A 15,918-nucleotide genomic window follows, 5' to 3' on the forward strand; every position below is an offset into this window, starting at 1 on the left:
AATACGACAAAGTACAGAAATCTGTTGGAAATGTGGAACTACACTGTGGCCTAAAGGTGAGGCCTACAGACACTAGAATTCGAAGTCAGGGCAGAGAAGCAGCAGAAGTCAGTAAGAGAATTTGTGGAAATAGAAGAGAGGCTATGTGGCTTGAAGGGAGGATACATAAAGTATTTGCCATAGAGCTTGGCACGTGCTGTGCGCCTTGTGCATGGTAGATGCTAAAAGTGGATCTGCAAATGAGGAATACTGGGATTATGAAAAGGAAAAGAAGCCAGTGAGAATGAATGGAGCAACAATTTAGAATATAAGTTAAATATACAAAAATCAGTTATATTTCTCTATATACTAACAATAAGCAGTTTAAAATTTAAAATTTAAAAATACCGTGTACAAAAGCAACAAAAAACATGAAATATGTTGGATAATCCTAAATCTACTTCATTATTTTTTTCCTTTCATCTTCTATTTCTAATCCCATTCCCTCTCCTCCACAGACACTAGAATTAATGCACGTAATATATGGCTTTCCAATATGCTTTCCTTATACTTTAGACGTATTTGTATCCTTGAAAAAATACACAGTGGTCTTTGTGTGTGTTTAATGTTTTTTATATAATAAGTGTAATTCTGGCCTTTCATAATTTGGGCAAAGTGTTCAGCCAATTAAAAACTTACAAAACAAAGTAAAACAAGACACGACGCCAAAAAGTTCGGGAAGTAACTAACAATTACTATATTGGCAGAAATAGACATATACTTATTATTTTGTTTCTATTATACTCCCTGGAGGTATTTGTCTTACATTTTGGGGAATTAAAGCTGTTTAAACAATTTCCTTTTTTAGTACTATATTGAGAAGTAACTGCAAATACGTTTTTGACTTTTAGTTTTTGGTGGTTTTGTTTGTTTGTATGTTTGTTTCGAGAGCTGGGATTCAGTTCTGAGGATTGCCTACAGAAGGACAGTGCAGAAATATTCAGGGACATTTCCATTACATATTTAGGAAGAGCTGCCACCTGCAGGTAAAAAATAAAATAAATACACTGGGCCTTTATTTTTTTCTCTTTGAATGAATGGAATTCATTGTTACTCCTTGTTTTTCTTTATTTAAAATTATCTTGCTCCCTCTTTCTCCTGCCAATTTATGAATATTTCCTTCCTTTCCTTTTCTTAATTCCCAATTCTTTGACTTGTTCTTTTGAAGAACATCATTCTCTTCATCTCCTTCATTCAATCTACCTTCTACTCCACCAAAGACACATATGACAAGATGTCGAAAATATAGTGATTAGATTTAGGGATTTGGTCTTGGTTTTCACATTTGGTATGTTAATAGCCCTTGGCCTTGACACACATAAAACATTATCTTAGATTTTTGGCCTCCAAACATTAGGAATATGCTTATTTGATTCTTTTTTTTTTTTTTGCTTGCTTTTATAAATTATTTTTTAAGTCTTACATTCAGCTTTCAGAAGTATCAGTTTAGAATGGTTTCAATATAAGGTCATAAATTTATTTCATCATTTCTCCTAATCTCTGGGTTTTTCTGAAATTAAAGCTCTATCAGTTCTTCCTTAAAGTTGTTTTTGTACTCAAGGCTATTTTTCTTTTGGTCTACAGTTAGATCACAGCTACCTGCATAAGGCTCCACTGACTGGATTTAAATATTCTAGTATTAGTTTCTATTATTTATTTTTGAGTGGAAATATCTTAATTTCCAACTAGAAATTTGTTCAAGACATAAAAGAGCTATATTTTTACATGTGTTGCTACATTTAAAATGAAGCAATATGTATTAGTCACCCTTCAGTATGGTATGCTGACTAAAATGTTAATTTCCACATTTTAGTGGCTTAAAATAATTAACATTTACTTTTTATTCATAACACAATCCACTATTAGGACATCCTCTTTCTTCTTGTAGCTGTACCAGCTGGAACACGTGCTGTTCAAGGTTGCCATTGCAAGGAAAAAGAGGGCTAGAAAAAGGCAACTTAGTTCTTAACTGTTTTATTGTTTATGTGACATTGTCACTATCATTTACATTTTGTTGGCAAAAAATTGTTCTAAGTCCCCAAAGGAACGCTATGAAATATACAGAAGTGCATGAATATATGATGAGAATTAATATTTATTGTTAATACTTTTCTTGTTAGTCTTTGACCTTTTCTTACAGAGAATAATGACATATGAAATGGAGAAAAAATTTTGAAATGAAAGAATTAGAACCCTATCATATAACTTTCAAAATTGTAATGTAAAATTTGGAGGCCAATTAATATATATATGAAGTTTATTTTTAAAACATAAAGTATACTCATACTGATCAATTTATTTCAAAGGGATTTGTAGAGATTTAAAAATATGTCCATAAATTCTTTGTCATTCCTCCCTTCTAAAGGTGGACACTGATTCCTCTCTCTCTGAGTATGGGCTGCACTTAGAGACTCACTCCTAATGAATTGAGTATGGTCGTAAGAAGTCTAAAAATGACCAGAACCACTATCCTATTATAATGAAAATCTGTGAAATCATCAAATTTGCCTCTATTTATCTGTAATATTACCTTTCTTTTGGTGATAGATTCCAAATTTAAACTTAAGAATTTATATATCACGAAGAGCTTTTAAATATGGTCTGCATTAATTAGTTTTAGTATGCTATTTAGTAAGTAATATTAATAATAACACCATGATCTCCCAGAGAATCAGCTCACAGGATGTTTTTACCCATGATCAATAAACTTGATCATATTGATACCCTGACCTTAGGTATGCAGCTCCTAATAAAATTTTAAAAAAGATAATTGAGATATAATTTACATACCCACAGAATCCACCCCTTTAAAGTCTGCAATTCAGTAGCTTTTAGTATATTCACAAGACTGCACAACTATCTGCACAACTGTCACCACAATCTAATTCCAGAACGTTATCATCATCCCCCAAAGAAACCTGGTACCCTAGCAATTACTCCTCATTCTTCCCTCCCCTCTGTCCCTGGCTACCCCAAATCCATTTTCCGTCTCTGGATGTTTTATGTAAATGAAACCATGCAGTATGTGATCTTGTGTATCTGGACTCTTTCACTTAGCATAATGTTTGCAAGGTTCATCCATGTTGTAGCATGTATCAATACTTCATTCCTTTTTATGGCAGAATAATATTCCATTATAAAGATATACCACACTTTGTTTAGCCATTCATCAGCTGATGGACATTTGTGTTCTTTCCACATTTTGGCTATTAAGAATAATACTGCTATAAGCATTTATGTACAAGTCTTTGTGTGGATGTTTTCATTTCTGTTCAGTATATATGTAGATATGAAACTGCTAGGTCATATAGAAATTCTATGTTGAAACTTTTTGAGGAACTACCGAACTGTTTTCCAGAGCAGAATGCATGATTTTACATTCCCATCAACAATGTATTGAGGATTCCCATTTTGCCACAAAACTCTTGTTATGTTACTGATTATAGCCAGCCTAGTATTTGTGAATGAATATCTCATGATTTTCATTTTCATTTCTTAATGACTAATAATGGTGAAAATTGTTCAGGTATTTATTAGCTATTTGCATATGTTCTCTGGAGAAATAATAAAAACATTTTAAAACTCCCTCCTGTCAGTTGTTAATCCAAACATTAGTACGGCCAGGTCTAAAAGTCTTAAAGACATTTTGTGTATTAATTATAGTTTATTATTCTCATGTTAACAGCACCTGCTTCTCTGGAGCTAGTCTTGAGTCGTTAATGTATGGAAATTACTTATGTTAAGCACCTTAGGAGTACTACTTATCCAGTTTTGCACTTCCTAGGTACCCAAATATCCAAGGGTTGACACTGCTTAGTTCAAGTATTTGTAACAACACCTACATGGGCTTCTTAAGATGTGGGATTATTAAGAAAACAAAGACTATTGAGTGAAAATAAATATTATATTTCATTTTCTATATTGTTGACAAGTAAAATTACATGTAACAACTAATACTGTACAGTGAGAATATGGATATTACTAACTTTAGTTATTTTGGCTCATACATTCACTATTTTTCTATGTTTTTGGAGAAATTTTAAAATTTGAAGTTTTGTAATTATAAATATACAATTATGAAAAATTTGAAAACTATAAAAATACAAAAGAGAAAAGAAAAACAACCAGTCTGATATTTTTCAGAGTCCTCTTAGTTGTTACATACATGAATTTTAAAATTTATTTTATTTTTTAAACTAGTTTCTACGTACACATAAAACAAAATTAAAAGGTTCAAAAGGGCATGCAGTGAAACATTAAGTCTTTTTCAATTGTGTCCCAGTTTCCCTACCCAAAGCAACCTCTATTACCAGTATCTTGTATAATCTTTGAGATACGGGCACATACACATGTGTGTGTGCTTTAAATTCCTACTTTTTAAGGCATTGATGAGAATTATAAATTATGGATGGTTAAAGACAATAGTTCCTCTTCTGTTTTCTATTATTTTTGTGTGTTTTCCCCTTCTATTGATCCTAGTCCACCTTATAGTTTGCAGATTTTTCAGTGCCTTTGCATGTTTTCCAAATTCTCAGTATTGTGTTTTTGCAAATGATATTCCTAAGAAAGTTTACTTCTGCAGTATGTTCTATAACATTTCTAGTAGTTATACAAAAAAAGTTATCAATCCCCTTAAACTCACCCTGAGTACTCTAATTTTGTACCTCCATATGGAATGGAGAGGTATTTTAAATTCCATTTCTTTTGGCAGAAAGGATAAGTTCTTGATTGAGCTTTAGCTAATAATGGATTTTCATGTTTATTTCTAATTTCCTCAGCTAAATTATCAACTCTGTAATAGTAACAACCAGGCCTTATATCTTGTATTTCGTTTTTTTTTTGTGGAAGGGAGGGATGAAGGAAGGGAGGAAGGGGGAGGGAGGGAGGGAGGGAGGGAAGGGAAGGAAGGAATTCAAGCAATGAGAGAGACATTGCTGACCTGGATCTAGAGGTTTACAAGTTGATTTTTTTTTTTTGAGTGAAGGAAAGAAGACAAAAATGAGTAAAGGAGAGGAAGAAAGAGGAAGAGAAAGAAAGAGAGTGAGTGGAAATATTGCTTTATTCTTAAAAAAAATGGGTATTAATAATGGCCAATCAATGTTTCATTTAAACCTATGAGTACGTGTGATGTGGTATTGACTAGAATGTTTATTTTGTGTATTTGAAGTGGAGAGCTCTATAAATATTTATTAAGTTTACTTGTTCCAGATCTGAGTTCAAGTCCTTGATATCCTTATTAATTTTCTGTCTCACTGTGTCTAAGTCTCTATGTATCTGGGTGTTAGGATCATTAGCTCTTGTTGTTGCATTGATCCTTTTACCACTATATCTTTGTTGCTTTAAAATCTATTTTCTCTGATACGAGAATTGCAACTCCTGTTATTTATTTATGCTCTCCATTTGGTAAATCTTTCTCCATCCCTTTGTTTTGAGTCTTTGTGTATCCTTGCATGTGAAACAGGTCTGGATGTAACATGCCGTTGGGTTTTGGCTGTGTCTTTTGATTGGGGGATTCAGTCGATTTAAATTTAGGGTTACTGCCCTTTGATGTTAACTGGCTGTTTTATCCATTCATTGGTGTAAATTCTTCTTTATGTTGGTGGTCTTTACTTTTTGGTATATTTTTAGAAGGGCTGATACTGGTTGTTTCTTTCTGTGTGTAATGCTTCTTTCAGAAGCCCTTGTAAAGCAGCCCTGGTGGTAATAAAATCTCTGAGTTCTTGCTTGTTCATAAAAGATTATATTTTTCCTTCAGTTGTGAAGCTTAGTTTGGCTGGGTATGAAATTCTGGGCTGAAGGTTCTGTTCTTTGAGGATGTTGAATATTGGCCCCCACTCTCTTCTGGCTTGTAGAGTTTCTGCTGAGAGATCTGCTGTAAGTCTGATAGGCTTGCCTTTGTGGGTAACCTGATCTTTCTCTCTGGCTGCCCTTAGTATTTTCTCCTTTGTTTCAGCCCTAGTGAATCTAATAATTATATGCCTTGGGGTTGCTCTTCTTGAGGAATATCTTTGTGGTGATCTCTGTATTACCTGGGGTTGAATATTGACCTGCTTTGCTAGTTTAGGAAAATTTTCCTGAATAATTTCCTGAAGGGTATTTTCCATCTTGGATTCATTCTCTCCATCACATTCAGGTACACCTATCAAACGTAGATTTGGTCTTTTCACATATTCCCACATTTCTTGAAGACTTTGCTTATTCCTTTTTATCCTCTTTTCTCTAATCTTTTCTTCGCATTTTATTTCATTAAGTTGGACTTTGACCTCTGATATCCCTTCTTCTGCTTGAACAATTCGAGTGTTTAAACCTGTGCAAACTTCTCGGAGTTCCTGTATTGTATTATTCAGTTCCATTATTTCACTCATACTCCTCTCTAAGTTGTCTATTCTCAATAGAATTTCATCAAACTTTTTTTCAAAGTTCCTAGTTTCTTTACGTTGGGCTACAACATGTTCTTTTAACTCACCGAAGTTTGTTATTATCCATTCCCTGAGCGATATTCTAGCATTGGGATGTGCTCGTTCTCCATCGAGCCTTGTTCCATAGTTGATGTGGAACTGTGATCATCTTTAGAGGGAGAGGCATTCTGACTTTGAGTATTCTCAGCTTTTTTACACTGGTTTCTTCCCATCATTGTAAGTTTATCCTCCTGTGGTCTTTGAATTTACCAACTTTCAGATTAGGTTTCTTGAGTGGGCATCCAAGTTGTTAGTTCCCAGGGCCAGAGCAGTGGCGTTAAAACTGATGGTGCTTTTCTGCCCAGGAATCTCTTGTCTGGCTTCCTTCTTGTGTCCGTAGTGGGCTACTCTGCCTTCCCGGGGCTCCAAACCTCGGTCAGAAGGGGAGCCGGTCCCGTTTACTCTGCGCCTCTGCGCCGAGCACTGCCGCGCCGAGGTGCCATCACAGCCGCTGTGCCAGGCTCTGGTGTCATGCTGGGGGCCCTTGTGGGTCCTCCGAACCTGTTTACTCTGCTCCGAGAGCTGCCGCGCCAAGGCTATGAAAGTTGCGCTGGCGACCGGTGTGATTCCTCCACTGGGGATCTTCTGCTTCGTGAGTGACCAGAATTTGTCTGAAAGTGTGGCGTCCTCTAGTTCTCCATGCCTTCACTGAGAGCTGCAGTCCCGAGATGTTAGCGATCGGCCATCTTGCATCCAATCTACCTTGTATTTCTTATAGCATGCAATGCAAGCACCGCTCTGCAGACAGTAGGTATTTAATAGTGTTTGTGGATTGAGTGATTAAATGGAAAAAGCGATCTTCAAACCTTGCAGAAAGCAAAAACTGAAGCCAAAACAAAACAAAAATCTCAGTACAGAAAACAAATAGCAAGTGAAGCCACAAACTGTTTGTTCCCTTTGCAAATGTCTGTATAACAAATAGGTGAGAAATTTTTTTAATTTAATTGTATTTATAATTGACACATAATTATACATGTTTATGGGGTTCAGTGTGATGCTTTAACACATGCATACATCATACCATGATCAAATCAGGGTAATTAGCACATCCATCACTTTAAACATTTATCACTTCTTTGTGGTGATAACATTCAAAATTCTTTCTAGCAATCTTGAAATATACAATGCATTATTATTAGCTATAGTCACACTACTGTGTAACAGAACACCAGAACTTATTCTTCCTGTCTACCTGTAACTTTGTACCTGTAGGTGAACATCTCCCCATTTTCCTTTCCCCTCAAGAAAATTTTTACTTTGAAAAATTATTGAAAAAAGCAATAAAAACTTTTAAAAAATGTGTATTCTTTTTCTTTAATTGTAGTGCTTAAAAATCCTATGCAAGTTTTAGTGAAAGGAAATGAAGAAAGCAATGATACGGCTTGGCAGATACACATTGCCCTTAGATTTAAGCAAATAACTTGAGATCTGTGCCAAATTATTTAGTTTCAGCAACTGTATCCAACTCCCAGGCTGTCCAGAATGTGGCAAAGTGCAGTTGAGCAGGACTGCAAGGCACTTTGGGTTATCACAAAGGAATAATTTAAGATTTAAGAAATGGGACATATCTACCCATCTGACAAACTGCTAATATCCAGAATCTGCAAATAACTAAAACAGGTTTACAAGAAAAAAAACAAACAAACCCATTCAATAGTGGACGAAGGACATGAACAGATACTTTTCAAAAGAAGACATATATGAGGCCAACAAACATATGAAAAAATGCTCATCATCACTGGTCATTAGAGAAATGCAAATCAAAACCACATTGAGATACCACCTCATGCCAGTTAGAATGGCGATCATTAAAAAATCTGGTGACAACAGATGCTGGAGAGGATGTGGAGAAATAGGAACACTTTTACACTGCTGGTGGGAGTGTAAATTAGTTCCATTGTGGAAGACAGTGTGGCGATTCCTCAAGGATCTAGAAATAGAAATTCCATTTGACCCAGCAATCCCATTACTGGGTATATATCCAGTATACCCAGTAATTAAGGATTATAAGTTGATCTTTTATAAAGACACATGCACACAAATGTTCATTGCGGCACTGTTTACGATAGCAAAGACCTGGAACCAACCCAAATGCCCATCAATGATAGAGTGGACACAGAAAATGTGGCATCTATTCACCACGGAATGCTATGCAGTCATAAAAAACGAATGAGTTTGTGTCCTTTGTAGGGACATGGATGAATCTGGAAACCATCATTCTCAGCAAACTGACACAAGAACAGAAAATCAAACACTGCATGTTCTCACTCACAGGCAGGTGTTGAACAATGAGAACACATGGACACAGGGAGGGGAGCATCACACACTGGAGTCTGTTGGGGGGGATAGGGGAGGGACAGTGCGGGGTAGGGAGGTTGGAGAGGGATAACATGTGGAGAAATGCCAGATATAGGTGACAGGGGGATGGAGGCAACAAACTACATTGCCATGTATGTACCTATGCAACAATCCCGAATGTTCTGCACATGTACCCCAGAACCTAAAGTGCAATAAAATATATACTAAAAAAACCAACAAACAACAACAACAACAAAGAAATGGGACATTTGGCCCTGATGTTTATTTGGCTGGTTAGGTTAAAATAGGCATCACTGCCAGCATGAAGGAAAAAAACAACACTATTGTTCCAGCAGATGCCCCAAGAGGGCTTCATAAGAACTTGTCTTGGCCTTGGTTTGGAATTGCTCCTCTCCTACCCAGCTTTCTGTTATGTGGGTAGTGAAAGAGTGGCAGGGGGAGAGAATTCTGAAAACTATTTTCAGGGATTTCAAGTTTTAAACTTTTAAATGAATCCCTGATATGCAAACCGTTGAACAAATAACAGTATACAATTAGGTTCAAAGTAATAGGTAGTAGTCAGAAGCTCTCACTTCAAATAGTTTTCAACCTTTGACTGACCTTTCCATGACAGTAAGTTCATTTTCCTAACAACAAATTATGACAGAGCATTTGGAGCACTTCAGGCTCCAATAAACCAGCTGTAATCTAAAGAAAACAGCTCAACATCTGGGCCTTATTATCTTTTTCGTCAGCCAGGCATCACCAGGTTTCCCCTTCTGTGATCAGGTCTGATCACTCATGCAGTTTTTATGGTAGCAAATGAAAATAGTTTGGAAATTTCCATCTCAAAGGTCAACACTTCATGGAAAACCTTAAGAAGTGTTTTATTCATTACCAGAAACTTAGTTTATTAATATTCTTAGTGTGTATTTTTGCAGCTCTTTTATATTTCATTAAATAGATTATCTTTTAAAAAACATTTTTCTGCTAGGAAGGGAACAGGTAAAAGGGAGTGAAATTTAATGCACTGAATATATAAAATAGCATGGGTCAAAAACTATAATCTTCCATCATTACATTGTACATGGACTACATTATAGAAGATAAATTAAGCAAAAATGATGAAATGAAAACATATTCCTACCACTCAGAGATCACCACTGTCAACACCTTACTGTCTCTTAGAAAATATATGTAAACAACACACTGGGGTCTGTTGGGGGTAGCTAGGGGAGGAACAGTGGAGGTGGGGAATTGGGGAGGGATAACATGGGGAGAAATGCCAGATATAGGTGATGGGGAGGAAGGCAGCAAACCACATTGCCATGTATGTACCTATGTAACAATCTTGCATGTTCTTCACATGTACCCCAAAACCTAAAACGCAATAAAATATATATTAAAAAAGGAAATATATGTAAACATTAAAAATATATAAACATAAGAATGCATAATAAATATGAATAAATATATATCTTTAACCAAAGTCAAGATGTTTTTTAACCCTATCCAATAATGTTTTAACTGTTTGAGAGTTAGAGTTAGACTAAACTGGCATTTACAAATAGAGCGACGAAGACATGATGCAATTCCTAGAGGACAGGGGTCACTAACAGACTCACACTTTTTTCTCAGCTATGTAACCTGTTGAATGCACAGATCTTCTGCATAATCACTATTAGATAGTTAAGAGTTGCTGACCTTCAAAAAATCACAGAGAATATACAGGACATATTCAGGCAGAAATAGTTTCAAATTCATGTAAACCAGAAGAACTCTTAGTGAGAGAGCAAACAGGTGTTGCCATCAGATGTTATCAAGCCTTATAAAGCCTTACACTCCAGAGAGTACCCAGCACGTGTTATTTTTCCCTGAGGAGGATCTCTGGTGATGTGCAAATCATTAAAGATGTTCCATGGCTGGGCATGAACACAAATGGAGGTTACCGGGCTGCAGGACCCCTCTCTACATGCTTCCTCTCCAGGGTCCTCTAAGGCCACAGAGCCATAGTATCAGGCTGAGATACCTTTCTGGAAAGACTTTCTAAGATGTTTCCAGCCTAAAAACACTCTTATGGATTGACTGGCTCTGAGAACAAGCCTGTTTTGGGGTTGGTGGGAAAATGATGCAGTGTTCCAGGCTCATCTGTCCTGAACAGATCAGAAGACTCACTGGTGATAAGGCTCTTCAGGACCTCCGAGCCAGAGGACTCTATTGCAGTCACAACTGTAAGGCAAATGCATCTGATAGTAATAACCTAAGCATACCCTGATAATGACCCTGTTTGGCAGTCGTACCTGAATGCATGTTCTGAACTAGGGAATCTGAGTGTGGCCAATATGAAGATTTGTTCCTTTACTATGAGGAACATCTGAGCCTCCAGTCCATCTTGTGGAACATGGGCAATACGGGGGTCCAGGCTCCAAGTTTTGGGTTGAATGAAGGTTGCCAGATGGAGGTTTGTTAGGGAGAGTGCTAAGTGAAAATGCTAAACCAGATGCCTTTTGCAAGCAGTTGCAGTTCTCCTGCCTAGCCTGCCACTACTGGATTCCTTCCCCTGTATGTAAGCCCCCAGTAAAACGCATGTCTTGTTTGCTGGCTCTGGGTCTCTTGTTCAGCCTCTTGAACCTTGTGCAATCCCCAGTGGCATCCACAGGGGTTCATGCACTACAACAGCCTGTGAACTTCTAGGGTATTTTGGAAATATCCTGGGAGTCTTCCTGAGATTCACAGATGGACCAAGGACCCCACATCCAGGAAGAACTTCTAGGAGTGTATGTCAAACCCAAAGACTCTTTTAGGTGCGAGCCAATTGGTTTGTATTATGACATTCAGATTCCTATTCTTTCTCTCTCACCTAAGAAATTATTAAACATAAATCAAATGCTCACATGAAATTCTCCCTTATTAATTTGTTCATGCAATCATTTATTTCTATCAGTATAAACTTGTGGATATTTATTTTAATATGTTTAATATGTCAGATCGATAGTTTTTCAAAGAAGTATGAATGTGAGTTTTATATTCTGCTATGAAATATATAAAAAGAAGAGGGTGAAAAATAGTCATTAGAAACTCATGTTGTCTCACACACAAATTAATATTTATAGAAAAATGAGATAATATGTGGTTACTGATATGACTAAGAGTTAAAGTAGAATTTGTTAAAATTGTTATTGTTGTTATTTTGAGATGGAATCTTGCTCTGTTACCCAGGCTGAAGTGCAGGGGCATGATCCCAGCTCACTGCAACCTTTGCCTTCTAAATTCAAGCAGTTCTCCTGCCTCAGCCTCCTCAGTAGCTGGGATTACAGGTGCATGCCACCATGTCTGGCTAATTTTTTTATTTTTTAAGTTGAGACAGGGTTTCACCATTTTGGCTAGGCTGGTCTTGAAGTCCTGACCTCAAGTGATCGCCTGCCTTGGCCTCCCAAAGTGCTGAGATTACAAGCATGAGCCACCACACCCGGCCTAAAATTTTTTTTTAAATAGGTGTTTAGTAATGCGGATAATTAAATTTTTGCAACAGAAAGTTTCAAAGATTATAGAGAAGTTTCCTGTATATTCAGCCCCCAGTTTCTCCTGTTGTTAATATCTTATGTCTATGTTCATACTTATAGTACATTTGCTGCAACTAAACTGGTATTGATACACTATTATTAATCAAAGTCCGTATTCCTTTTGGAATGCCTTACCTTGTTCTAATATCCTTTTTGTTTCATAATCCTCTCTAAGAGATCACATTACATTTAATCATAATGTTTCCTTAGTCTTAACTGGTTTGTGAACAGTTTTTCCGACTTGTTTTTGATGACCTTGATGGTTTTGAGGAGTACTGGTCAGATATTTCATAAAATGATCTTCAATTTGGGTTTGACAGATGTTTTCTTCATGATTAGCCTGGGGTTATGGTTTCTGGACAGGAAGACCACAGCTATAAAGTGACATTGCCATAACATTCTATCAAAGGTATATGCTATCAACATGGCTTATCATTGATGATAGGAAGATTGATGATCTGGCTGAAGTAATATTTGTCAGGTTTCTCCCCTATCAAGCTACTATCCCTACTGCCTTCAATTCTGTATACTTTGGAAAGTAATTTATATGCATTAGGGAGTTATGCTCCACCTACCTGAAAGGGCAATATCTACATAAATTCTCTGGAAATTCTTCTGCATAAGAGATTTGTCTATTTTCCATTATTAATTTTTTATATAATCATCTATTTCTATCAGGATAAACTCGTGAATATTTATACTTTGGGTTACAATTCAATACTACTTTATATATTTTGTTGCTTAAATTGTTCCAGCTTTGGTCTTTCAGAAACATTTTCAATTGGTGTGTGTTCTCTCTCTCTCTCTCTCTTTCTGTGCGTGTGTGCGTGTGTGCGTGTGTGTGTGTGTGTGTGTGAGAGAGAGAGAGAGAGAGACAGAGAGAGACGGAGAGAGGTTTTAGCATTCTTTACTTTCCAGGCTCATCTTTCACATTCCCTGTCTAGCCCTAGAATCAACTGTTTCTCCAGGGAACCTTGATTACTGTTATTAGAGAATGGTATTAGAAACAAAGAGATGGGTGCTGATATGCTAGTGGGGTGGTGATGTTTCTAGGCCCTGTCTACTTGGAGAGATATGAGCAATATTCTAACCCCTTGTATACATAAAATATCTATAATTATTTCTGTATTTATTTATCTGTATCTCTATTAAGCTGAGTTCATTCTGATGTACCATGCCCTGTATTTAAAGAAAAAAGTTAGCAGCAGATGGTGTGTCACAGAGTTGCATTTCAGTTTGAGATTTTACCAGTACCATTTTTCCTGGTATGAACAGTTCTGAAAGTCATTGATGAAGAGAAATGACTCATCTGGTAAAGAAAATAGTCCAAATGGCAGCTTCTTACTTGATTTGGCAGAAATGAAGGAGCACCACCTAACATCAGTAAATGGTGCCAGTAAAGCACCTGTAATTTAAAACAAATTTTATAGGCCAGGTCTTTTTGTTTGTAAGTCTTTCTGCCATTGCAAAAATAATGTCTTCTTTCTTAGCCTAGGGCTTTTGCAAGCCAAATTAGAAAAAAAACCTGTCTCATCCACCTGGGTGTCAGTGATATGGTAAGGGAAGAAAAAGCACAGTATATTTCCATTACAGAGAGGTGATTGTGAAGATCAGGTATTCAGGAATGGAGTTCTCAAGAAATGTTTCTTACAATCTGAAAAAGGTAGAAATGCCTTAAGAGCTGTATTGGCCAACATCAGCTCTATCTGAGCATCTTACAAAAATATCTGAAGGCATAAACTGACAGTTAAGGAAAATGTGGGAGAACCAGTTTTGAAATGCTCTAAGAGATGGCACTAAAGATAGGCTGTAACTTTTCATAAACATCTGATTTGAGAAACTCCCACTTTTCAGGTAGGGAGAAATACTTGAAAGAAAAAGAAATATGAAAGGGAAGTCTAGGAGGGAACAAGGTAACTGGAGGTTTGCTAAAACAGAGAAAGACTAATGAAAATAAAGATATGCATTTGGCATGTTTTCAGACTAAAAATATAATACTTCATAAACATACTAATAATACTTTTAGATACTACATATTATTTACCATTCATGGCTTATATTATCTACTTGTGTACAGAATGTTTTGATGTGGGCTGGATATTTTATGTGAGAGTACTAGTATAGGCTATCCATTTTGAATACAAGTTATACTGGGTACAATTCTATTTATCTTGGTCAAACTTTTTTTTTCTTTGAGACAAAATTTCACTCTTGTTTCCCAGGCTGGAGTGGAATGGCATGATCTTGGCTCACTGCAACCTCCGCCTCTTGGGTTCAAGCTATTCTCCTGCCTCAGCCTCCCAAGTAGCTGGGATTACAGGCATGTGCCACCATGCTTGGCTAATTTTTTTATTTTTAGGAGAGATGGGGTTTCTTCGTGTTGGTCATCATGCTGGCCTGGAACTCCTGACCTCAGGTGATCCACCTGCCTCAGCTTCCCAAAGTGCTAGGATTACAGGCATGAACCACCATGCCTGGCCCTTAGCCAAACATTTTTAAGTGTGTATTGATAATATAGCGTAGACAAACAAACTGATTTGAAATTTCATTTTAAAATCAAAGCAAGATACATGTTATTCTAGAAACATACCCCCAATACTATTGGCTTTTGAAATGGAGGAAAATTTAGAGTTAAGTATTTTCAGAATTGATATCATTTTGTAAATGTTCAAACCCACAGCAGATCGTGTGTGAACTTTTGAGTGTGGTACTGCATCTAAGTTTTACAAGGCAAAAAAGCAACAGAAAGTGCATGGTATTGGGGTAAACAGGGGCTTAAAGAAAACAATGCATCTCATTAAAGAAGGTATGGTTGCACAAAGCACATTTTCTTCTGTTCGTTAACTTGTTGGCTTATTCCTTATTTTTTATGATCAGTTTAACTCATGAAACACACATAGTTAAAATTAATAAGATATTTCACAAAGATTTCAATCACGAGCTATTGGGAACAGAAGAGTAGAATTCCCTTGTATTTATCTTTTGTTAGCAATAAAATGACTAAACCTTTTGTGGCTCTAAATATATGAGCTTTTCATGGGAAGTGAAGAAGGTCACCTCAGTCCCACATGTAAATGTTTAATGATGACTAGCATTTATTGAAAGTTTGCTATATGCAAGGCACTATGATAAGATATGCTATAACTTATGCCATCATAACAATTACCCTGTTTTACAGATGAGGGACTTGAAGTTTAAAAAGATGTATTTACCTAGTAAATGGCAGAACCAAGTCTTAAATTCAGATCTGACATAAAGAGGATCTTTTCATCTGGAAGTTTGTTTGTACATTATTCTAAAATTTTCCTATAAGAGAAGAGGAAAAGCATGCCTCAACACTACTATAGATTTTGTGCATAACTGGGTTGGAGTCATTGTCTTGCTTGATCATGCCCACTCCCAAGATTCCTGAGATAAGAATGCAACTAAAATTATTCTTAGGGAGCCCCCAAAATATTCTGAATTAAGACTGGAGAAAGCTCTTGAGTGCCTAATAAATTACCAAATCTGGCTTCTGAGAACATATTTATTTCCCTAAAATAAATAGGAAGGTCATGATT

Source organism: Callithrix jacchus, chromosome 3 (genome assembly GCF_049354715.1).
Source record: "Callithrix jacchus isolate 240 chromosome 3, calJac240_pri, whole genome shotgun sequence".
In the NCBI taxonomy this organism is placed as follows: domain Eukaryota; kingdom Metazoa; phylum Chordata; class Mammalia; order Primates; family Cebidae; genus Callithrix; species Callithrix jacchus.